We start from the raw sequence: 25,962 nt of genomic DNA, 5'->3' as shown, positions 1-25,962 counted from the left end.
TGAATTACTAAAGGAATAATTTAGGAAAATAACTGAAAGTCCCTTTTTATAGGGATAGCAAACTCAACCTCCAAGAAACTAGATATATATTAAACTTGAGGCCTCTTTATGATGATATCTCTTAATGATAGTTCAGATATACAATTATAGAATGGACAGAATGGATAAGAATAATCCTCAGAAAACTTTATGACCTAAAGGCAAATAATTTGCCAATTTTTCCCCATTGTTCCTCTGAAGTTTTTCTCTCTTTCTATTCCCCCTCTCAGAATGCTGTCCCTACTAGACCAGATCTCAACTGGGAACTAGCTACTCTTCATTGTTTGGGTGCCAAGTACAGAAAAAGGGCTGGTCCTAAGTGAAACTCTGGTTTATATGAATTCCTAGCTCACTTAATACTAATTTCAAAGAAACCCCAGCTAGGGATTTAGAAAGTAGAACCATCTGTTTGATGTATATTTCATATCTTATTCCAACTTTACCCTTTGAAAAAAAAGAAAAGATGATGCAGCAGGAAAAAAACACATCCCTCAGAAGAGGTAAACCAACCCACTGAAGTGAACACCTTAGGGAAAAAAGAAAAGAACAGGTGTACATGGAAGGGAAATTCTACTACCACCATTAGACCTGTGACTAGTTAAAGGGAAAAAAAGGCTATATTCTTGAAACCAATGCTCCACGATACTGGTTTCAGTGAATTTACTTTGTGTTCTGTTACTGTCATATCACAAGGCTGAACAGTTGGCAAAGAGAATCTGCATGACCAGCTGTCTTAAGGCAAAGCCAGTCTGTTTGAGAGCTAGAGTACAATAGTTGGGGAAGGGGGGGATGGAGGGGGGGGAGGTGTGAAACGACATATTCTGGACAGAGGCTCCCTTGTGACAGGCTGTCTCTGCTATGGATACCCTTCCTCCTGCCTGGTACTTCCTCCTTCCCTCCTGTCCTGCCTCTTTCCTGGAAACCCACACAGATAGTTGGAACCTTCTAAGCTATGAAATTGTAGCTTCCCAGTGCATTGGTACCACCCTGTTCATAATCTCACAAGTAGGAAACCAATCACAAGAGCCCAATAAAGATATTGTGCTTCACTAGGAAAAAACTCTTGGCTGCCTTCCTCATTCCTTAAGAGTATAGTTTTGTGAGACCATTCAGGTATCCTAAACCAAACAAGGAGGATCCACAAGATGATAGACTGGATACTAACTATGTTAGAAAGGCTTCTCAGTATTCCTCCTAACCTTTCTCCTAAAAAGGTCTCCTACTTTTCTGGAGAAACAATTGCTTTCTTGTTTCTCAGGAGACTATAATCTCAACATATCTTACCCCTGCTTCTTACCCCAAATGTCTCAAGTTAAGCCATAAGACTTTCCCTTTTGTAAGTTAAAATATGCCAAAGAACAATTAACAAATAACAGCAGTATGACACTGTGGTTTTTGTGTAAAAAAATCTCTTAAATTAAAAAAAAAAAAATCCAATAGATTAACACATCAACCAACTTAAGTCTTTTAAGTATAGATAATGGAGGCAAGAGCACGTGATAAAAGATGAATACAAAATCATGAGATGGTCTTATAATACAGTTAAGAGAACTGAAGTTCAGAATGAGGCGAGTTTGGTAAGTGATATCAAGGACAACAAAATGAAGAGGACAATATCAGCTGTTTTGCAAGGAAAAAGATCAAGGTAATAAAACTACTAACTGAGGTAGACAAGATACTGACAACTGAAGAGAGCGAAAAGGCAAAATGGTCTAGCAAGGAGAAAATGGTCTTAATTCTGGAAAGAACAAAATAAGAATAACAAGAAGCTGAAGATCAAGATAAATAGGAGGATGAACAAAAGGACAAATAATCCCTCTTGAAGAGTCCTGATACACCATATCTTCCTATGGCTCTAAAAAGAATCTGCCAAATCTGACTACTGACAAAAAATAATACCTTTAAAACCAAGGAGAATGGGAAAGATTCCACAAGGTCGAGACAGCAAAAGTTGCAAATTTCAAAAATGGACAGAACATGAATTCTATACACTACAGACCAATGAAATTAAGTTTTATTCCTGGCAAAATTCTGAACTATATTATTAATATCAAGATGTTTCATAAATATCTAAAAAAAAAAGGAGCATTTCTTCAATGAAATAAATTGGGCTGAATTACTCCCTAACACTTTAAGATTTGAGCATTTCTTGAACTCTTCTGATGAGCCTTGTCAATTTCAGTAATAAAAGCCTTCTCATCATCAGCTGGGCTTACAATTAAGGGGGAAAAAAGGTTTCACTGAAGTAGAATTACAATCAATAGTAGCAGGAAGTCCCTTGTTTATCTCTCTATAGCTAAAATTTGTTATTCACAACAAGAAGACAATAAACATATATTAAGTGCCACCTTTCTAATCAATGAGGATAAAAGTATGAAAAATGAAAGACAGTCCCTGCCTTCAAAAACCCTAAAGTCTAAGGGAGGAAGACAACACAAAGCTGAAAGTGAGTGGGAAAGAGAAGGTACCAAAGAGAATGGCTAAGAAATCAACGAGATAAATCCAAAAGAAAAGAGATGCCGGAACTGAGTTTTCTCCTTGAATAGAGGTTTACAGTTCATTGGTCCCATTCCCTTCCTCCCCCATAAAAGAAGCAGAGGTAAAGAGGAGGTGGAGAACCAAGGCTGATGAGATCCTACAGAATGATATGTCCTTACGCATGGTGGAAAAGCCAGTCAGAGAAGTTCCAAAGCAGTGCCAAAGCAGTGCTATCAGGTCAGAAATGAGGATACCAACAAAATTAACACAGATGTAAAGCTTTTGCATTGCATAATTCTCCTCATATTTATATAGTGTCTTTTTTTTTTTCCTGAGACAATTGGGGTTAAATGACTTGCCCAGGATCACACAGTTGGAAGTGTTAAGTGTCTGAGGCCAAATTTGAACTCTGGTCCTCCTGACTTCAGGACTGGTGCTCTATCCACTTGGACCTAGCTGCCCCTAAATAGTGTCTTAATTAAGATAGGTTGTACGTTTGGGAAGCTAAGTGATGTGGCTTTAGTTCCCTACAGTTAAAAACTGAAACCAAGCAGGCAAAATGGTTAGATTGCCTCCTGGCCTGTAGCCAAGAATTCCTGAGTTCAAATCCAGAGTTAGAAACTTCCTAGTCATATGTGATCCTGGGCAAGCTATTCAACTTCTTTCTGCCTGTTTCCTTAACTGTAAAATGGAAACAATAATACCTATCTCTCACAGAGTTGTTATAAAGACCAAAACAGATTATTTGTAAAGTGCTAGCACAATGCCCGAACAATGGCAAAAAGACATAGCAATCTGCACTTTACCTTAAGTTTCACCAGCTTACATTTTAAGGTGGACTTAACTAAAATGAGGACTCAATGACCAAAAAATGGTTTATTTTGTTGTCAAATGCTATTCAAAGGAAGAAAAATGGAACGTAGGGACCAGCCATCCCACCTGGTCAGTTGGCATATTAACAAACGAGAGCCAAAGCAAAACAATTCAATTCCTATTTTGAAATAAAATTTCCTATTTTTGTCCTCTCTAACAGTCATCTAAAATTGGAAAGCATAAAATACTCATTAAGGAGAAGGAACTAAAGAAACAGAGGTGTGGAGGTAAAGTTGCCAAGTGCTTAAGGAAAACAAAAAGAAAAGAAAACCAGACTTGTACATAAACTTTCTTACTTCCAAAACCAGATCTCTATCATCCTGCTTCTCAAATTCTTAACTTTAAAAACTATAAGGTAATAAAATATCAATTTCAATTACAACCCTCTTCTTCTGTTCTTTGTTTACTGAAATGTTCACATGTCAATGTTTGTCAAATTGACAAATAAAATTTAAAAATATTTTTATGCTGCAATTAAAGATCAAGATGGGACAGATGAAGATACAGTAACAAAGTATCTAATTCTTCAAATGAGTTCACATGAAGTTGACTTTTTATTTCCAAGTACTGAAAGTACTTGTAAAGTACTTGCAGCTTTGAACACAAAAACACATTTTTGCAATTTATTAGACCTTATACAGAATAGGAGAGAAATCATAAGGCTAAAGACAGTCAAATCGTCCCAATTTTTAAAAAAGAAGGTGGGAAGAGAATGAAATACATTTTGGAAACAAAGTTCAATGAGCCTGATATCAGGCTCCATCTTTGGTCTTATCCTTTTCAACATTTTTTACCCTGTATTAGATTGAAAACATCAGAAGCTCAACAAACCTGTGTGTAATATGAGAAGATAGCTAATATACTGAATGACAAAATTAGAGATGATAAAGAAGCAAAATTAAAAGCAAAATAAAATCCTATAGTTACATACAATCTTGTAATCTTGTAAATTAGAACCTCTTTGAGCCAATTTCCTAATTTGGAAAATGAAGAAATAAGCCATGTACAAGAAGAATTAATTTTTTTCTAAATAATTCCATAGGAGGCAGTAGATGGCACAGTGAACAGAGCATCAGCCCTGAAGTCAGGAAGCCCTAAATTCAAATCTAGCCTTAAACACATTCAATACTTAGTAGCTGTGTGACCTAGAGCAACTCATTTAACCCCAATTGCTTAGAGCCCCTCTTCCCCCCAAAAGAGAGAGAGAATCCAGGATAAAACCAGGACCTAATGAGTTAGTCACTTTTTTAAAATAGGATTCCAATTAAATAAAATGAAGAATTTGCTAACCAGTCAAAAAATGGAACAAGTTACTTTATTAAATAACAAGTTTCTCATTAAAGAAAGTATTCAAGAAAAGATTGTCAATGAAAATGTATAGTAGGAGTTCTTAACCTGAGTTCTCTGAACTTGGATTTCTTTAAGTATTTCAATATAATTGGGTTTTTTGGTAATCCTATGCATTTTATTTTATGCCTTAAAAATATAAGATGTCTATCAGTTTCACCAATCTATCAATGTGGTCCTATAGAAAGAGTGGTGCCACTCTAACAAACTCAAGTCTGAATCCTGCCTAAGATACTGCTAGCTGGAAGACTCTTCTGTTTTCTCATCTGTAAATTAGAAAACACCTCCCAGGGTTGTGGTGACAATCAACTGAGATATATACATCAAGTATTTTACAAACTTTACAAAGCTAAATAAATTATCACAATCTCTATGGTTTCCAAATTCTAGGATCTTTACACTAGGACAAGTTGCCAGTTATCTCAGGCCTTGCAATTCTTTCATAAGTCCAAGCCACCATGAGACCGCAAAGGATAGTAGATAAGAGTACTAGGCTTGAAGTTAAGAAGATGTATGTTCAAATCTTGACTCAGAAATCTACTACCTGGATAACTGAGCAAGTCATACTCTTGGGTCTTGACTTCCTTATTTGCAAAAGAAGGGAACTGTACCCTAAGACCCCAAAGATCACTTTTCAGCTCTCAATTCATGATCCTACAATTGAGATTTTAAAACACTTTATATCTTTGCTCAAACAAATACATAAACAAATCTTTAAGGAGAAACAAAAACTAATATAAATTTAAGTATGCAACTTGAATTTGGAATAAAAAACTCATAAATTATTCCTCTCTTATACTTTTACTGGTTAAATTCATGAAATACTTTGTATATCAAATTTAATTCACAAGTAAATCATATTTAATATTTTATGTAGCTTTTATAACTCATGATTTTAACTATATTTAAATCACAAATATGGTATAATGGACAAATAGATGACTTAGGATCTACAAGACCAAGGTTCTAGTCATACATCTGACATGTATGGGTATGGGCTCTCTATGACCCTGATAGTATCTTAGGTAACTCTTTTAAGAGTTGTAGGAGGGGGTAGGGGAAGGGACACCAAATTACTCTAGTAAAATGATATTCTTTATCGGAAGCTCCATAAAGAGAAGAAATACAGGCCTAGGTCTTATCCCTAAAATAATTACATTTCGTAATGGAAAGTCAGATCAATTTATCATAAATGTTTTTAACTTTTAAAATTTGTTTCCTTTATCAATGATGCTGAATTTCATTATTGTTTTTAAATCTCTTTTTTCCCGTGGTATTTGCCTAGAAAGTTATGTACTACCACAACAACAAAATTATATCATGATCAATTCTGATAGATGTGGCTCTTTTCAACAGTAAGATGATTCAAACAAATTCTAGTGGTCTTGTGATTGAGGAGCATCATCTACATCCAGAGAGAGGACTGTGGGAATTGAGTATGGATCACAACATAGAATTTTCACATTTTTGTTGCTGTTTGCTTGCATTTTATTTTCTTTCTCATTTTTCCCCTTTTTGATTTGATTTTTCTTGTGCAACATGATAATTATATAAATATGTATGCACATACTGGATTTAATATATATTTTTACCTCGTTTAACATATTGCATTACTTGTTATCTAGGGGAGGGGATGGAGAGAAGGGGGAAAAATTGGAGCAAAAGGTTTTGCAAGGATTAATGTTGAAAAATTATCCATGCATGTCTTTTCAAAACTAAAAAGCTTTAATACAAAAAATTAAAAAGAAAAAAAGTTATATGCTTATATACAAGACTTTTTTTTTTTTTAAATCAGGAACATGTGGTGGGGCAGGCTGCTAGGTGGTCCAGTAGATAGAGCACCAACCCTGAAATCAGGAGTATCTGAGTTCAAATCTGGCTTCATACACTTACCACTTCCTAGATGTGTGACCCTGGGCAAGCCAATTAACCTCAACTGCCTCAGCAAAAAAAAAAAAAAAAAAAAAAAAAAAATCAGGAACATGTAACTGTGTTCAATAATATTTTAATATTAAAAGATTATAAATTTCCTCCTTTCACCATGACAAATCTATAATTAAAGGCCATTTAACCACTGAACAAATAAGAATAAAATACATAGGCTATGTCCAGCTTTCTATATCATTCTGAAAAAAATTAAGGAGAGTATATTTGAAGAGCACAGAATCCCAATAGGATGTAAACTGATGGAGGAAAATAACTACTTCATTTGTGCTACTGTGTTCTCAGAGAGCCTTATTGAAGAGCAGCCTCATATTGAATATTTGTTAAACGTGAATCACTGACACTTACCTCTCAAGAGGAATCAGAAGACTCTGATTCCAGTTCCAGCTCGACTACTGACTTGCTTTGGGACCTTGGCAGTCACTTCACCTCTCTGGGCCTCAGTTTCCTCATCTGTAAAACAAGGAGCTGGGATCAGATGGTTTTTCAGGTCTCGAGTTCTCATGTTCTACATTCAGCCATAATCAGTCTTGGCTATAACTGCTTTTGTTCTGACATTGGAGGATTCTATGGTCATACATAGCAAAATATAAGAACAACCGGCACTCAAGTGCTGACACCACCAGAAATTCTTACCTGTGGGACCTAAGCAAGTTATTTAACCTCCCTGAACATCAGTTTCCCCATGTGCAAAACAGAAATGGTAATACACTATCAATAGCTAGATGTAAGGACAGAATCAACAAATGTTCACATTTTAAACTATATAAGCATCATTGTTATATGAGATAAACTTTTTGTCTTTTACTTGTAGCAATCCCAGGTCCTCTACTATAGTTTCTTAAACTGCAATTCATAACCCCATATGAGGCCTTGTAACTGAATGTGAGAGTCACAAATTGATGATTAACAATACATGTCTGATTTACTTATATTATATGCCCATATACTTCACATAAAAATTTCTTGGGAGGTGGGAGGGGGATGGGTCACAAAAGGAAAAAGTTTAATTAGTCTTGCGCTACTACATTTCTTTGGGTTTACTCCCTTGGGAAAAAAATCACCTATTCTTAAAGCTTTAACTATCATCTGTACGCAAATGATTCCTAAATTTCTGAGAGTCTCATATTTTTAGAAGTCTACAAAGCATCTTCATCTAAAGGAAATCTAACATGATGAAATTTCTTAACTCTACTCCATAAATCAACCTTCTTCTAGAGCTAATCCCTGAGTTGTTTTTATTCCCCAATTTCATTTTTTATCAAACCCATTTTTCCAAATTCTTTCATTTTGACTCATGTCCTTCCTTTCCACTTCTAAAGATACTACCCTATTTAAGGTCATCATCAATTCACAGCCATATCCCACTAAAGTTATTCTCTCACAAAATGGTCTACCCCAACTTTAATCAATCTTTCCCCTAGTTAACAAATATTCAAGTAATATTTTCATATGCCCTGATCTAGAATTTCCAATGGCACGTCCACTATTTCTTACTCTCTCCTCCCACTCCAACTTACCATATTCTGACACTGCCACAATGCAGATATAGAGTACGACACTTGTACTTAAGAACAATGTAAGATCTTAGGTGTGTGGTACAATCATGGGGCAAGGTACTGCCAAAAATCACACTATAAATGAAGAAAAATTGGTTGGAAGCATAGGGAGCATCACCAGGTCTTGGCACTAAAAGGATTTTGAAGTGGAAATGTCTAAAATAGAAAAAGTGAATAGTTAGTACTGTCAGTCATGAAGCTGAATGGACAGTATAAATTAGCTAAGTCTAAAAAGGATCTTGGGGCAAAACTAGAAACATACTCAAGTCTCAAGGAACAAGCAGCAAGTCAAGTATGAGAGTTGGGAATTGAAATTCAGTACTGAATGGGTTGCGCTTGACCAAGTAAATTATAATTTGCTGCACTTGATAATAAAACTTTTTAAGCCTGGCCTTAGCTAAACCCCACCTTTTAGCTTCCCTGTAATTCCCTTCCCCTAGACAGCATCTACCACTTCTGTCACCCCATTAACTCTGATTAACTTCCATAGCAACCACACAAACTACAAGGCAGTGAATAATTGCCTACTGCATATCACAGTTTCCTAACCCTCCACCAACCCCTCCCCCCTCCCAAGATTTTTACCCTTCCAAATCCATCTCAATATTAACTAATAAAGACCTTATATTACACATATACATACATATATACACAATACTATGTACACATCTCACTTGCTCCCACTTTTTTGCCTTTTACCATATCATTCCTATTACCAGAAATACTGTTGGTTCAGTCATTTTAATCATGTCCAATTCTTCACGACCCCATTTGAAACTTTCTGGAGTTTCTGCCATTTTTTTCTGGAGTCTGCCATTTCCTTCTCTAGCTCATTTTACACATGAGGAAACTGAGGCAAACAGGATGGAGTGACTTGCCCAAGGTCATACAGCTAGTTAATTTTAATAAGCCAATAACACAGGAAGACAAGACCTACCACACTATCCTCTGCACTACATCTTCCTCCAATCTGGTCTAGTATCCAGTGTTTCTGTATCCAATATTTCAGTTCAAAATTCACTTCTTTGAGGTATTACCAACATTAATTCCAAGCACTGATAATTGCTCCCCTTACTTCAGATCTCTTCCACCTAATTTTCTTTGAACTTATTAAATATTTCTTTGGATTTGTTCTCAGGTTTTTAAAATATGAACTTAATTTTAAACAATGTTACCCCACCAATTAAACTTGTATTTACAAATCAATTAAACTTTAAAAGCCTTTGAATAAACTTTCACATCTTACCACTACCAATTTGTTGTTTACCAGACCACATTTAAAATGCTACACATAGATTAAAAATAAAGGATTTAAAAAAAAAAAAAAAAAAAAGCAGGGATAGCAATCATGATCTCAGATAAAGTTAAAACTAAAACAGATATAATTAAAGGACATAAACAGGAAGATTACATTGTGGTAAAAGATACCATAGATAATAAAGAAAGATCAATATTAAACCTAAATGTACCAAATGCTATAGCATCCAAATTTTAAATGCTAGGTAGAAATAGAGAGCAAAATTTTAATAGTAGGGGACTTACATCTTTCCTCTCTCAGAACTAGATAAACCCAACCAAAATAAATAAATAAATGAGGAAGAAGTTATTAAGGAAATGAATTTCATATGATAGATATCTGGAGAGAACTGAATGGGAATAGAAAGAAATATACCTTTTTCTCAACAGTACATGGTACCTTTACAAAACTCAACTATATATTAAGGCATAAAAACTTTATGGTTAAATTCAGAAAAACAGAAATAATAAATACATCCTCTTCAAATTATAATGCCATGAAAAATACACTTAATAAAACAAAACATAATCAGAAAAAAAAAATTTATCTCTCTAAAAAGTTACAACAAAAATAGATAAAGTGCAAACCAATAAAGTGGGTGTGCAATTCGAAAAAAATTAGAAAAAGAATAAATCAAAATTTTCCATTTAAACACCAGATTTGAAATCCTAAAAAATTAAAAGTGAGACTAATACAATTGGATGCAAGAAAACCCACTAAATAAATAAATAAATAAAGCTAGGAGATGGTTTTATGAAAAACCAATAAACTACTGGTTAGTATGATTTTCTAAAAAGAAAACCAATCACAAGTACCAAAACTGAAAAGGGTGAATATACCATTAATAAAGATGAAATCAAAGCAATTATTGGGAACTATTTTTACCCAATTATATTTTACCAAATCTAACAATTTGGGGACAATTATACAGCACAATGGATAGGATCACTGGCCCAAGCAGTGAGGAGGAACTTTCCTCTCTCAGAACTAGATAAACCCAACCAAAATAAATAAATAAATGAGGAAGAAGTTATTAAGGAAATGAATTTCATATGATAGATATCTGGAGAGAACTGAATGGGAATAGAAAGAAATATACCTTTTTCTCAACAGTACATGGTACCTTTACAAAACTCAACTATATATTAAGGCATAAAAACTTTATGGTTAAATTCAGAAAAACAGAAATAATAAATACATCCTCTTCAAATTATAATGCCATGAAAAATACACTTAATAAAACAAAACATAATCAGAAAAAAAAAATTTATCTCTCTAAAAAGTTACAACAAAAATAGATAAAGTGCAAACCAATAAAGTGGGTGTGCAATTCGAAAAAAATTAGAAAAAGAATAAATCAAAATTTTCCATTTAAACACCAGATTTGAAATCCTAAAAAATTAAAAGTGAGACTAATACAATTGGATGCAAGAAAACCCACTAAATAAATAAATAAATAAAGCTAGGAGATGGTTTTATGAAAAACCAATAAACTACTGGTTAGTATGATTTTCTAAAAAGAAAACCAATCACAAGTACCAAAACTGAAAAGGGTGAATATACCATTAATAAAGATGAAATCAAAGCAATTATTGGGAACTATTTTTACCCAATTATATTTTACCAAATCTAACAATTTGGGGACAATTATACAGCACAATGGATAGGATCACTGGCCCAAGCAGTGAGGAGGAACTTTCCTCTCTCAGAACTAGATAAACCCAACCAAAATAAATAAATAAATGAGGAAGAAGTTATTAAGGAAATGAATTTCATATGTTAGATATCTGGAGAGAACTGAATGGGAATAGAAAGAAATATACCTTTTTCTCAACAGTACATGGTACCTTTACAAAACTCAACTATATATTAAGGCATAAAAACTTTATGGTTAAATTCAGAAAAACAGAAATAATAAATACATCCTTTTCAAATTATAATGCCATGAAAAATACACTTAATAAAAGACAACAAAAACACATTAAAATTAAATCACAGGAACAATAATTAAAAAGAATAAGATAACATGCCAAAACCTATGTGATGAAACAAAACATAATCAGAAAAAAAAAATTTATCTCTCTAAAAAGTTACAACAAAAATAAAGTACAAACCAATAAAATGGGTGTGCAATTCGAAAAAAATTAGAAAAAGAACAAATCAAAATTTTCCATTTAAACACCAGATTTGAAATCCTAAAAAATTAAGTGAGACTAATACAATTGGATGCAAGAAAACCCACTAAATAAATAAATAAATAAAGCTAGGAGATGGTTTTATGAAAAACCAATAAACTACTGGTTAGTATGATTTTCTAAAAAGAAAACCAATCACAAGTACCAAAACTGAAAAGGGTGACTATACCATTAATAAAGATGAAATCAAAGCAATTATTAGGAACTATTTTTACCCAATTATATTTTACCAAATCTAACAATTTGGGGGCAACTATACAGCACAGTGGATAGGATCACTGGCCCAAGCAGTGAGGAGGAACTGAGTTCAAATTTGACCTCAGAAACTTAAAACTTCCTAGCTGTGTTATATGGTAAGTCATTTAATCCCAATTGCAAAAATAAATTAATAAATTTAACTTAAGTGCAATAGAAGAATACTTATCAAAATATAAACTGCACAGATTAAAGAAGAAACTGAATACCTAAATAAACCTATTTTAGAAAAAGAAATTGAACATAAATGAGCTTCGTAAGAAAAAAAGCACCACAACCAGATGGATTTGCAAGTCAATTCTACTAAACATTTAAAAATCAACTAATTTCAACATTAAATAAGTTATTTGGAATAGGCAAAAAAAGGTCTTCCATAAAATATTGAAGAGTGAAATGAGCCAGAACTAAAAGAACATTCTATACAGTAAAAACCAATACTGCTCAAAGAAAAACTATGAATAAGTTATCCTGAGTATTATAAATACTTATATCATCTACAAAAGACCTATGAAGGAAAATGCTTCAAGAGAAATAACTGATAAATAGAAGTATAGTTTGGTTTTACAGATATACACAGACACACAGAAACAAACACACATCTAAGTCAAATGGTGGCCTCCTCTGATATGATGTAGGGAGAGAAGGAAGAAAGTTTGGAACTTAAAATGTTACCCCAAAAAAAATTAATTTAAAAAAACCAGCAATAAAATACTTTCCCTAAAAACTTAGAACAACCTCTCTCACAATTATATATTAAAATCATTTTGAAAGAGTGGTCATACATAGGAAAAATATTCATGGAAGGATACAAATGTGTACAACTTGTATACATTTTGTACTTCAGGAAGTTGAAGTTCTCCCTTAATTTTAGGGTGGGCATTCCCTAAACATCCCTTTTTCTGCTGGCTAGACTATACCTAATAAATCTTCATTCAAAAGGCTATCTTCCCAACAAACCGTTATGGTTCTATGAATGAGAAGCGACTCAATTCCTTAACTGCAAAATCTTTTCAGCTCTTCCATGCAGATAAGTATGGGAAGGAGTAGAGGAGAAACAAACAAACAAGACAAAACAAAACAAAAATTAAGCCTCAGAGACAAGGTCAGGATAGGAGGTGGCACTTTGAGATGGCACTTGAGCTGAGCCTTATATGGAATTAAAAATTCCCAGAAACAGGTCAAGAGAGAAAGCATTCCAAACATGAGGTATACCTATGAAATAACATGGTGGTGGGAGATAGAATGTCTCATACCTAAGAATGGTAAGTCAGTTTAGCTGGAATATAGAATGTATATGCAAGAGAAACTTGAGATAAGCCTGAAAAAAGTAAGGTGAAGCCCATCTGGGAAGGGCTTTAAATTCCAAATCAAAGTATTTGTATTTTATCCAGGAGGCAATTGACAGCTACAGGGAGGGAAGGGAAGAAACTTTGGGCGGGGAGAGACATTAATTAACGGACTACTACAAGAGGTCATAAATGTATGCATGAACTGAGAAGGTAGCCGCATGATAAGGGGGAAAAAAAAAAATAACCTTGAAATCAGGAGGCCCCGAGTTCAGATTTGGCCTCAGATACTTAACAATTCCTAGCTGTGTGACCCTGGGCAAATTACTTAACCCCAACAGCCTCAAGGGAAAAAAAAAAAGGATGATTTTTGTGAACTGACTAGTTACAATGAAAGAAAAGTCAATTTTAGAAAACTTGTGAAGATTGATTACTGAAAGGATATAGGTATCCTTTATGGTTAAGAAAGGACTTAGGAAGAGATGGGTTTTAAAGAATGATGTTTTATTTTGGAACTCTTATTTATGTCAATTTCATTACAGTATTCCACACAATGACATAAGCATTACAGGGATATCTCCTATATATAGAGCCCCACTGCTGCAAGGACAGAGACAATGCTCTAAACGATTTTTAACCCCTTCCATTCTTAATTCCTGCCCTGCTCCTCCCATCTCTAGTCTACCACTATACAAACTATCTCATGTGGGAATGGTTATTTTATTCCCTGACCATCTTCTCACTAGCAACCTTACCAAAACAAAATACTCTTCCCTACCTACTTACCAATCCCTTTTATGTGTTCTCTCCTGCATTAGAATTTATAATGGATTAGATTCTTGAAGGCACCATCTTCTCATTTGTACTAGTGTCCCAAAATTCTGAAATGCAACATGATGAAAATGTAGTAAATGCTTTTTCATTATTAAATAGGCAGGTCTTTCAGTTTTGATAATATTCTTATGGCACATTTTTCAAAATGAAATTATTTGGTCAACTAAATGTAATAACAACTCATGTATATAGAACTGAATAGTATGCAAAGTACTTTCCTCACAACAACCTTCTGAAATGAGTAGCATAAGTACTGTTGTCCCCATCTTACAAATAAACAAATAGAAGGTAAATTGTTCATGGAAATAAAACAAACAAATCTGATTTAGGATCCTAACCCAACTCTCCCTCTGTACCCAAAGTTCACTCCTTGCATTATGCCATTTTAACTCTCAAAATAAGCACCTGGAATAAACTGTTTCTTATCTTTGTAACCCTCAACTATATGTTAAACATTATACTTGACCCTTGATCTCAAATTGTTCACACCCACTGAGATAGAGAATTAAATTATATGCGAGTATACATATTTATAACACTATAATATTATCAAACTATTCTCTTAAAAATGTATACCGATTCCATCAGCAAAGCAGTCATATAATCCATTTATCTGACCACTGTACTTCAAAAATTGCCTTATCTTTTTCTAGTCCTCTAAATATGAGGCAGTATCTTCAGGTTACTTTAATTTGCATAATAGTCCGGATTATTAAAGAGGTTTAACATTTTTGAAAAGCATTTTTATGTAGCCATTTTTTTTTCAAAAATAAGCTCTCCTTCATATCCCTTAATGACTTATCCAAGGCAGAATAAATGCTTCCCTTGAATACTTGCAACAATTTTTTGGTATATTTTTAGAGTCAAATTCCTATCTCTTAAAGTTTCAGGAAAAGGAAAACCAGGGGGAAATGGTGGTATGTTAAAACCTAGAAGAGTCTAAGATAAGCTAAATCTACACAGAAAAGTTCTTTTTTTAAAAAAATGATAAAGAAAAATAAAGGAAATACTTATAAGCATTTCCCTCCAGACTGTACAAAAAGACTACTAGAATTTTGCAAAAAGTTTAGAACCCTTCAAGCAGAAGCCAATGCCCAGGAGGAGACATTCAGACCAAACCACTCAGGTTCTATCAAGAAAGTTTGAAAAAGAATATTACAAAAGGCAAGAAAAAGGTGTGTAATAGTTGTGAGCAATATATCACGATGCTGAGGGGAGTGCCAGTCATACTATCAATGACCTAAAAAAGCTGCAATTTATTAGGCTCAGAATGCAGGCATCACTGAACAATCAGTGAGCCTTGAATATCAATTTCAGTAACCCTATATCAGTTTTATAAGAAGAATAAGTATTTTAAAGAAAGCAAAGGGGGAAGTTAAAGATTTACACATCAAAGAACAGATGGCAAAAAGGGAAGATCTATATCAAGTAAAACAGGAAACTAGCCGTTTAACACCAGCTATGGTTGATATAGGTAAAGCATGAACTAACCAGTTAAAATCAGGGCTTATCATGGATGTCTCATCTTGACTGCAAACTCTAGTTAATTACCTGATATGCTCATCTTAAGTAAATGACAGTAATAAAGTTAAGTTAGAAATCTTTGTATGACAATACAACCAATAAGGAAATCCAAAAAAAAAAAAAAAAAAAAAAAGAAAGGAAATAAAAGATGGAAAAAAGCAGATGAGTTGCTCAAATAATAGAATACATACAAATTTACTTAACCTAGTAATTAGAGCAAAGGGAAAAGAAAAAGAAAATAAATACTACAATTTAAAGGTGATGTGGTTCTACTTTAGATTAACAGGAAAGATTATCACCAGAAACCTGTCTATATTAGGATATTTTAGCTTTCAAGCAAACTCTCCATTCCTAGGAAGGCCACTAGAATTCACAAAGATCAATTTAAAAGATTTCAAAGTGTAGTTTTTACAGGAAGGAAAGATTTTGGAAAAGCTGTGTATTTAACTTTTATAAAATAAATGTATATGCATGAAACTCTTGAGAAATACTTTTGTAAAGGTTTTGCTTATTTTATGATGCAAATCACCACCTACATCTATCTTTGCTCAATGAAGATTTCTTTAAAAAGGCATGAGCTAGAACTAGAAAGCCCAAAATTATCAGAAAGAAATTTTTAAATCTCTGAATTTAAAAATTAAGAAATCAAAGTCCCAAGTAAGAAAGATAAAATGTATTTTGCCTAAGATTACAGTTAGGCAATAGCTAAATTTGTTCTGGAACTCAAATCTCGAGAATTCATGTATAACATTAATTCCATTATGTTATTCAGTCTCCAAGGTAGATGCAGAAAACTATTAAGTTGTAAAGTCAGTTAATAAACATTTATTAAAAAGGCCTTTTATAGGGCCAGGCATTGCATTAAGCAGAAAGAAAGAAAGGAAAGAAAGAAAAGAAAGGAAAGAAAAAAAGAAAGAAAGAAAGAAAGAAAGAAAGAGAGAGAGAGAGAGAGAGAGAGAGAGAAAGACAATGTCTATCCTCAAGAAAGGCAGAGGAAGGGAAATAAACAAATATATACAGACAGTCCATAAATAGGACAAAATAGAAAATAAAATTGATAGTATAAATTAAACTTCTTTTTAAAAAGCTCTTTTGTACAACAAAAAGCAATAGACCTAGAATAAAAAGAAATAGTCTAGAGTTAAAAAACCTAAGTAAATAGATTTTGCAAATACCCATGATCCATAATATATTCAAAATTCATATACAGTTATAAGAATTATTCTCAATTAGAAAAGTGATCAAGGCGTCCTAGAAAAAAATACTAATGGTACATAACCAAACCAGTGTTTAATTCAGTGATAATTAGAGAAATGCACAGTAAGAGAATTTCCAAAATATTATTACCTTATACCTAGTAAACTGGTTGTGGCTATTTAAAAAAAAAAAAAAAAAAAAAAAAGGCATGCAATTATACCAATCCTCCCTGCTCCCACCTTCTATTTTCCCTTCTGTAGCCTAAATAGTATCCCAACTGCCTAGATCTTACCCAGCTCCAGAGAGTCCATTTCCCATTTTCCTCTTCAGATTGGACATCAATAATGCCTCCCATATCTATGCCCCTAGAAGGAAACTCAGACCCATACCTCCTTGACTCAGAAGAATACACCTTCTCTCCCTTGGCCAAGCATTGGGTTCTTTTTTTTTCAATAGTCAATGAGGGAACACTGAAAATTTCTTTGGGAATGATATTGTATTCATGAAAATCTTCATGACTTTCAGCTCCAAATCACTAATAAAAGAAATGTAATTTAAAACAACTAGGAGGTTTTATCTTACATAAGGCAAACTGGCAGAAATGAAATGAGTAAAGACAGAAATTATCAGAATTAGGAGAAATAGAGGTATACTAAGTCCCTGCCGGTGGAACTATGGATTGGGCCAACTATGCAAAAAATAATTCTAAATTATTCAAGAAAATGTTACTTTGTATTTTTCCTCCTTCATCCCACTTGCTAGGTATATGTGTATATATATCCAGAGGAGGGCAAAGACAGAAAAGTCCTGTACAGACTGAAATTAAATAGTAAGACTTTGTGTGGCAGCAAAAAACTGGAAACAAAGTAGGTGGCTCTTATTAGCTAATAGATAACAAATGATAACATATGAATGAACTTGAATACTGTAACAATATAAGATAATATAACAAAAACTAGGAATTCATAGAAATAAATATGAGAATACTGATCCAACTGATCCAAAATGAATTAACTAAGAAAAAAGCATTCACAGTGACCACTACAATATAAGTAAAAGGATATACCAAAGCCAAATATTGTACAATTATAATGACCAATACAGGAATGAAAAGACATGAGGAAATATATAGCTCTCCTTTTGTTGGTACGATACTAGATGATAGGTATGGAATGTTGTATATACACTGAATGTTTCTCAAAAGTTTCTTTTTGCTTACCTATTTTTTTCTTTTGTCTTTATCTTTGTCTTTTTTCTTTTCTTTGTCACAAGGTAAAGTTCACTACTGGGGAGAGTATAGGATACATTCCTATCTATCAAAAGGAAAACATGGCTCAGAACAATGAAGATACTTAAGAGACAGCTAGATATGGCAGTGAATAAAGCACTGATCCTGAAGTGAGGAGGGCTCAAGTTCAAAATTGACTTCAAACACTTAACACCTACTAGTTGTATGACCTTGGACAAGTCACTTAACCCTAATTACCTCCCTCCCCCCAAAAAAGGGGGGGGAAGAGGTTACTAGGTTGTGTTTGCTTAGTAGAAACAGAGGGAGAATATGTGAATATTTGAGAGTAAAGTTCTGGCCCAGCATAAGTAAATATATGCTATGTACCTCTAAAAGCTGCTCACTCCCTTTTTTTCTCCACTGTTGTCAACCATGTGTTGGTTCAACATTCCCTCCAAGTAAGCAATGAACTGTTCACACATGAAGAAGTGCCCTAAATTTACTGACATTAAGTCTCCTAGTAGTCATTTTGCCTTGAGGTCTAGGTTCTTATTGAATGCAAGTATTTAGCTTGGAGAGGATAATTCTATAACCTGCCCAGCATTCTACAACCCACATGACATTCATCATTCTCACATTCTATCATCTGTCTTTCCTTATAATTATATAATATTTAAATACTCACAAACCTCAAGGTTGGTTTAATGAAATGATGGTGAAATTCAGAAGCTGCTAAATGAAAAAACAAGAAATCCACAGGGTTTGCCAGCATTATCATTCATCCATCAGTGTTTAACTCCATCAAAACTAAAGTACAAGTGAAGCTTAGAGAGATGGGCTCTTAATTTCAGTTTTATGTTGATAGTAACAATCCAAAGTACCTACAAAATGCCCTAAAGGCTATTTATGGGTCAAAGACATATGGTGTATCTCAACTCCTCGGTACTGATGGAAACACTGATTAGTGATAAGGACATGATCCTAAAGAGAAGAGCTGAACAATTCCACAGTCTTCTTCAAAGACCAACATCAATCAATGCTGAAGCTATTGACAATATACCTTAGGTTAAAGTTAATCCTTCTCTAGACAAATTTCCAAGAGTCTTTGAATATCATTAGGTTCCTCTCCTACTGCAAAGCACATTGTGCTTATTCTATTCCAGCTGAGATTTACAAGTCAAAAGGGCCACTGCTCATATATAAAACTGAATCTTTCCAGGTTATATGGCAAGAGCTCCTCCAATGTCCATCTCTATAAAGGAAAAGGAAATTATGTCTTCCTTTGAGAATTACAAAGTGGGGGTATGTGGCTGTGTATCTCTCTCTAAGTCACTGGTGGTAAGATATTTGCCAGTCTTCCTTCACTTGGAAAGCAGTCTATCCAACAACCCTTATGGCTTTAGAAAGGGGTGAAGAACAATCTACATGATATTTTCTGGCTGCCAATTCCAAGGAAAATGCCAAAAGCAGATCAAAGGTTTGCATACAATGTTTGTCAACTTGACCAAGGCCTCTAATACTGTCATTTGTGAGAGCTAGTGGCAAAATTCGGTTGCACACAATCAGTATTGCATGCCAATTTTTCATACAGGCTCAGGATGATGGACAATACGCTTGCATTTTCCCAGTCAGCAATAAAGTAAAAGCAAGGCTGAGTGCTTGCTCCAGTGTTTTTAGCATGATGTTACAACAATGTTTGTCAGATGATTCTAATCAGGACAAAAATAGCATTAAGCTCAGCTACCGCACTAATAATGAATTATTTAACTTGAAAAAGCTACAAGCAAAGAGTAAAGCAGAAGGAGAGTTGGTCAGCACTACATCAACCATAGATGGAATCATCCATTACATCAAATAGAGAAATTTTGAGTGCTGTGAATAAATTCACTTACCTTGACAGTATATTTTCGAGTGATGTGCATATAAAATGATGTTTGGGAGGCTCTGAAGGAAAGTGTGAGAGAAAACAGGTACTAAACTGCCTACCAAAATGAAGTTCTACTTCAAGAGCTACTGTGTTAACCTCATTGTTATATGCCTGTGAAACCTGGACAAGTATACTAGTGTCATGCCAGGAAATTGAATCGTTTCCATTTGAACTATCTTAGAAGATTCTGAAAAATCATTTGGCAAGATAGGTATTGAATAATGATAATGAGGTACTTTCTTCTATTGCAGAGAATGCAACTCTGATGGGTTGGCCACATAGTTCAAATGCCAAATCTACATTTGCCTAAAAGACCATTTTACAAATTCACACAAGGCAAGCACTCACAAAGAGATCAGAAGAAACTATACAAAGATACTTTCAAGGTCTCTATGAAGAACTCTGGAACCAATTGGGAGACATAAGAGATACAGGCACAAAACTGCCCACCATGGGTATGCCCACATCAAAGAAAGCACTCTTTAAGCAAAAAAAAAAAAAAAATCTCAGTAGCTCAAAATAAAGGTGAGAAGCACAAATTTAAAGACATTGCCACTCCAAATGTTCACATGGACAATTTGTACTCTACCTGTGATAGAGTCTCTGATCAGTAACAGTCAAATACATCATACCTTGATTCCAACACAATAATATAATGTTGGTCTTCTTCAAACATGAAGGACAAAAACTATTTAATGAGAAAGTAGATAAAATAGGATTAGGCAACTGAGCACACTCAGAAGAACTTAAACTAAAAGTTGTAGAAGATATTAAAGGTATTTAAACAAGAATTTAAGAAAAACTATTTTTTTACATCAGCTCCTGTCAGGCCTGGAGTAAAGACTGATCTTCCTGAGTCCAAATCTGGCTTCAGACACTAACCATGTGACCCTGGACAAGTGACTTAACCCTGTTTGCCTCAGTTTCTTCATCTGAAAAAGAAATTGGCAATACACTCCAATATCTTCTGCCAAGAAATCCCAAATGATGTTGCAAATAGAGAAAACTAAAAAAAATAACTAAGCAACCACAAAATCTTTTATAAATATACACTATTTATGACAGACTAGCGGTGAGGAAAGAAGTCAAGGTCATCACACAGGAAGGTACTACACTAATGTAGGAATGTGGTAAACACTAAAGTAAAAGTCAACAGGACTTTGTGACTAAATGACTATGAGAGGCAAAGGGTCAAAGCAGAATCTAAAATTTCAAAGTTTGATTAAAGGAAAAATAGTGATGCCTTTGTTAGCAGAAATTCAGGTATAGAGATACCGCACACAGATAAACATACTATATACCTTAAATAGACTTTAGAAGTCTTTCTGAATTCCCATCACTTTACAGATAGGAAAACTAATGCCAAGAAGAGATATGATCTATCCCCTATAGTAGCAGAGCCAAAACTTATCTGTAAGTTATTTACCTTACAAAATTCCTATATATTTTTCATATTTATTGTATAAGTTGGAAGGAAGCAAAAAAAAGTTCATTTTTCCAAAATGTGTTATTATTGTTAAACAATTCATATTAACCATTATCCAAATAGATACAATTCTATTTTCCATCATAGAAATCTAGGATATTCCTTATTCCATATCCAAGAAAATGTGCATTTAGATTTTGTTCTCTAAAATAACTTTATTTACTTGACTTGACTTACATTTATTTATAATCTGTCTTTCCCACTACCCACTCCCAAGTAAACAAAAAGGAGGAGGAAAAAAAAAGAAAAAAAATAATCATAATATGTGCATAGTCCAGGAAACTATTCCTATTGCTCATGGTAAAAATCTTTTCCTCACTCTCTCAATGTTAAATTTATTAGTGCTCTGATAGGAAGTGAATTACATGTTCTGTCTTCATCTTTAATGTTCTGGATTTATAGCTTATCATTCAATCTCCCATATAACATTAATATATATACACACACACAGAGTACACACATATACATATATTCATAACTAATGTTCCAAATTTTAAGATATTTTCTTTTTAAAAAAGATAGCTCAACTAAAGACTCATTAGGAAATGACCATGAATCACTGCTCAATGCAAATGCCAACAGGTCCTACAAAAAAGGAAGGAAGGACAGAAGAAAGGGAGGGAGAGAGGGAAAGAGGGAAGGAGGGAGAAAAGGAAGGAAGGGAGGAAGGAGGGAAGAAAGGAGGGAAGAAAGGTGAAAAGGAAGGAAGGAAGGAGGAAGGGAAGAAAGAAGCTCTAACTCTATGAAATATAAATAAAAACTGACTTACTTTCTCCTGTTTCTCCTCATCATATTGAAAATATTTTATGATTTTCTACTGTTCCTTACTATAAAATCATTCCTTGAGGCAGATCATAAAATGTTTTGATATTGAACAGGAGTTTGTATTTTATTCTAGAAGCAGCAGGATTCCATAGATGCTTCCTGAGTATGTGGATGAGATGGTCAGACCTATGCTTTGGAATTTCATCTTGCCAGCTGTGTATAGTATGAATTGGAATTAAGATTTGAGGCAGGGATTCCAATTAGGCCATTGCAATAGCAAAAATGAGAAGTGATAAAATGGGATAAAATAAGGATGGTGACTATCTGAATGGAAATAAGAAGTTAGTAACTAAAAGACACTGTGGAGGCAGAATTGACAAGATATGCAAAATTGGATATATGGAGTAAGGGAAAGTGAAGATTCAGGAATGACTCTTGCAAAAACCTGAAGGACTAAAAAAGGATGGTGGTAAATCTGACAAAGATCTTGGTATAAAGAAATATATCAAGTTGTTTTAAATAGTATGAATATGAGACAACTCAGTCCAAAAAGCCCAATAGGCAATCGGTGATATTAGTGCAAGAAAAAGACTAAGCTGAATCTGGAAGTCTTCTAGAGATGGAAAATTACCTCCTTGGATGCTGATGAGATTGAGAGAAAATGAGAGAGAAAAGAAAAAGAAAAAGACAACAATGACGACAACGACAAAGGATAGATTCTTGTGCTTTCTCCAGACCACATACTTGAATGAAAATTTAGCAAATGAGATCAAGAAGACAGTCTAAAGACACACAGAAGAGGAGCCAAGGGAGTACAACATCACAAAAATCCAAAAGACTATTCAAATCAAAATGTTGTAGAGAGGTCAATAAGGATGAAAACTAAGAATTGGCAATTAAGAAATCATTGTGGACAACAATTTCAATCAGGTGATGGGATCAGAAGCCAAAAAGGAGGATTTAGAAGATGGAAAAGGCAACTGATATAGTGTTTCCTGTTATTTGGGCTGTAAAAGGGAAGAGAAAAAGACTTTTATTATCTTTAAATTCCGGTACTTTAAAGAGACAGGGTGCCAAGAGAGGTGCTGTGCTGTGAAGGATGGAAGACCTGGACATATCTGTAGAAGAGAAGGAGATGATGGGTAGAAAAAGACTAAAGATTAAAGAAAGAAGGGATGATAAAAAAAGAAGTTTAGAAAAAATCTACTGAAAGGAAAGGCTATCACTTCATCAAAAACTAAAGGAGAAAAAATGGAGAGATAATAACAGATAGTAACAGGGGAAGTAAAGAAAAGGGAAAACAGAGCTCACTGAAAATGGCCTATCTTTTCCAAATATGAGTTAAGATTTGGAAGCAGGGAGTAGTGTAGAAGGTTTGAGGGAAAAAAAGATTTGGAATGGTTATTGTGAGGAATTCATAGTCAATTAGGAAAGAGTAAAAGTATTATCACACAGCAAGAAGAGTTTGAGAATGCCAGGGTTGTATCTCATTTAGGAGTCTGTACTGTTTGTAGGCTTGATACAAATAGCATGATATCAAATGCAAAAATGAACATCTAAATCAATGGTTTCAAACTCAAATAGAACAGGGGCTACCAAACTTTGCATAAGGATTCCTGCAGGCAGCATAATGACTTAGAAAAACCTATATTAGCATTATATGTAGTCTATTGTATTTTTAATTTTTTATTAGTTTTAGGCATAACACTTCTAATCTATATGACCTTGATCAATTATAGGGAATTCTCTTCATTTAGGGATTTGAACTTGATATCTCAAAGACAATGGTCAACACATCTGAGAAACATATCTCCTACCCAATTTAGCCCTGACTTAATCAGAAGGTCAAAGAAAGTTCTCTATCTTTTTGGTATGGGAATCTCTGAGATACCATTTTTAAAAACTGAAATAAATGATTTATTTATGTTAACAATTACATCTATATGTATAGATATAGAAATACATTTAACTCCCATTAAAGAAAAGAAGATAACTAGGAAAGAAATGAGAACATAGGGATTAGTCATAAGCAAAACAAATTCCAACCTCCAGAGGAAAATCATGAAAGGAAATGTAAAAATAAACAAAAGAAAAGAACCTGTGATCTGGATTTGAGAAAAAGGAAGAGAAGACTACAAGAGAGCAAAAGCCAAGTGCTTCAAGTGTTAAGCATATCCCTTTTTTCTTAGGACTTCCTTTTTCTTAGTAAATTGGGGAAGAGGAAAGGAGACAATCAGCAGCTGGGCAAAGAAAAGAAAAAGTATAAGAGGTTGAGAGACAGTAAAATATACAATTATGAATCACAACAACGTACACCAATCAATGAACTCATGCCCAAAATGGAAGGGGATAGCAAAATAGATCAGAAAGCAGACACCAACCATATGCCATTTTACAAGAAATATACTTGAAACAAAGATTCACATACAGAACTGAAAAGTGGAATTGTGGTAACATATATTACTATAATCACTACAGATACAAGGGCATTTACAGAGGATAAAGTCATAAAATTATAAAAGTTAAGAACTTCAATGTGGCCCTTTTCAGACTAACACAAATGTGATTCAATTATATAAGAACAGCAAATTACCCAATAAGTAAAGATCAAAGGATTTAAATATATCAAATTTTTAAAGAAATCCAAGCTATCAATATATATATATATATATATATATATATATATATATATATATATATATATTTAAATACTGCAAATCACTAATAATCAGAGAAATATAAGTTAAAGTAGCTAATTTCACTTAGATTGAAAAAAAAAAGAAAAAGAAAAATGATTATTTTTAGAGGGAATACAGGAAAACAAGCATACTAATAAACTGTTACTGAAGATGTCATTTGGTCCAGCCATTCTGGAAAGATATTTGCCGTGCAAAAAAAAAAACAAAAGCAAAAACAAAAACCTAAACTATGCATAACCTTTCTCCTAATAATACCATTATTGGACTGATCACCACCACCACCCCAAAAAGAGGGAAAAGATTCATATATACAAAAATATTAATAGTAATTCCTGTTATAATGGCAAAGAAATGGAATCTAAGGGAGTTTACATCAATATGAGATATATTGAACAAATTATGGTATGCTAATTTCATGTAATGTTATTATATCATAAGAAAGTATGGTTTCAGATAAAGCTGGGAGACCTGTATGAAAACTAATTGATGCAAAGTAAAGAGAACTCAAAAAAGTTTATAAAATACCATACAGAAAAACTATGGGGAAAAAATAACCACGAGATTAATACAATGTCTAACCAAAGATCTATCAATGAAACATGAAATTCTTGACAGAGAAATGATGTACTCAAGATGCAAAATGAACTATACTTTCAGACATGGTCACGATGGAAATTTGTTTTGTTGAGCTCTATATATTTAATAAAAGGATTTTTTTTTCTTTTGAGGAGAGATTTTGAGTGAGGAATGGCTAGAAAGAATTACCAATTTTTTAAATATGTATATTTTTAAGTCATTGAAGCACTTTCTTTAGATGCACTGAAAAAATGAGGAAGATCAGTAGGAAATATAAGCAAGACAACTTTGAAAATAACATGCTGAATTTGTTATATAAAAAAAGAAAAGAAAAACGGTCTGAAACACAAATTCACACACAATACTGTTTACTGAATTTTTTATGTGGAAATGCTCATATTATTTGGTATTAGTTAAGAACATAATTCTTAGGTAAGTTAAAATTTTAATTCT

At 33.5% G+C, this 25,962-nt stretch overlaps 1 protein-coding gene across 8 annotated transcripts in view; it reads right to left on the bottom strand.

Moving 5' to 3' along the window:
• EZH2 (enhancer of zeste 2 polycomb repressive complex 2 subunit) overlaps positions 1 to 25,962 on the bottom strand; it is a 109,005-nt gene that overhangs the window by 64,184 nt on the left and 18,859 nt on the right. For 6 of the 8 annotated variants that reach the window (XM_052001725.1, XM_052001719.1, XM_052001723.1 and 3 more), the window contains exons 2-3: positions 14,060 to 14,154; positions 7,030 to 7,134 (exon numbers count right to left, since the gene is read on the bottom strand). The gene's annotated coding sequence lies outside the window, so the exon portion shown is untranslated. Of the gene's footprint in view, positions 1 to 7,029; positions 7,135 to 8,201; positions 8,397 to 14,059; positions 14,155 to 25,962 lie in introns of all 8 variants that reach the window. The other 2 variants (XM_052001721.1, XM_052001720.1) reach the window with 2 other exon arrangements.

The sequence above is a fragment of the Antechinus flavipes genome, chromosome 5 (genome assembly GCF_016432865.1).
Source record: "Antechinus flavipes isolate AdamAnt ecotype Samford, QLD, Australia chromosome 5, AdamAnt_v2, whole genome shotgun sequence".
Lineage (NCBI taxonomy): Eukaryota > Metazoa > Chordata > Mammalia > Dasyuromorphia > Dasyuridae > Antechinus > Antechinus flavipes.
This window is presented reverse-complemented; position numbering and strand designations above follow the sequence as displayed.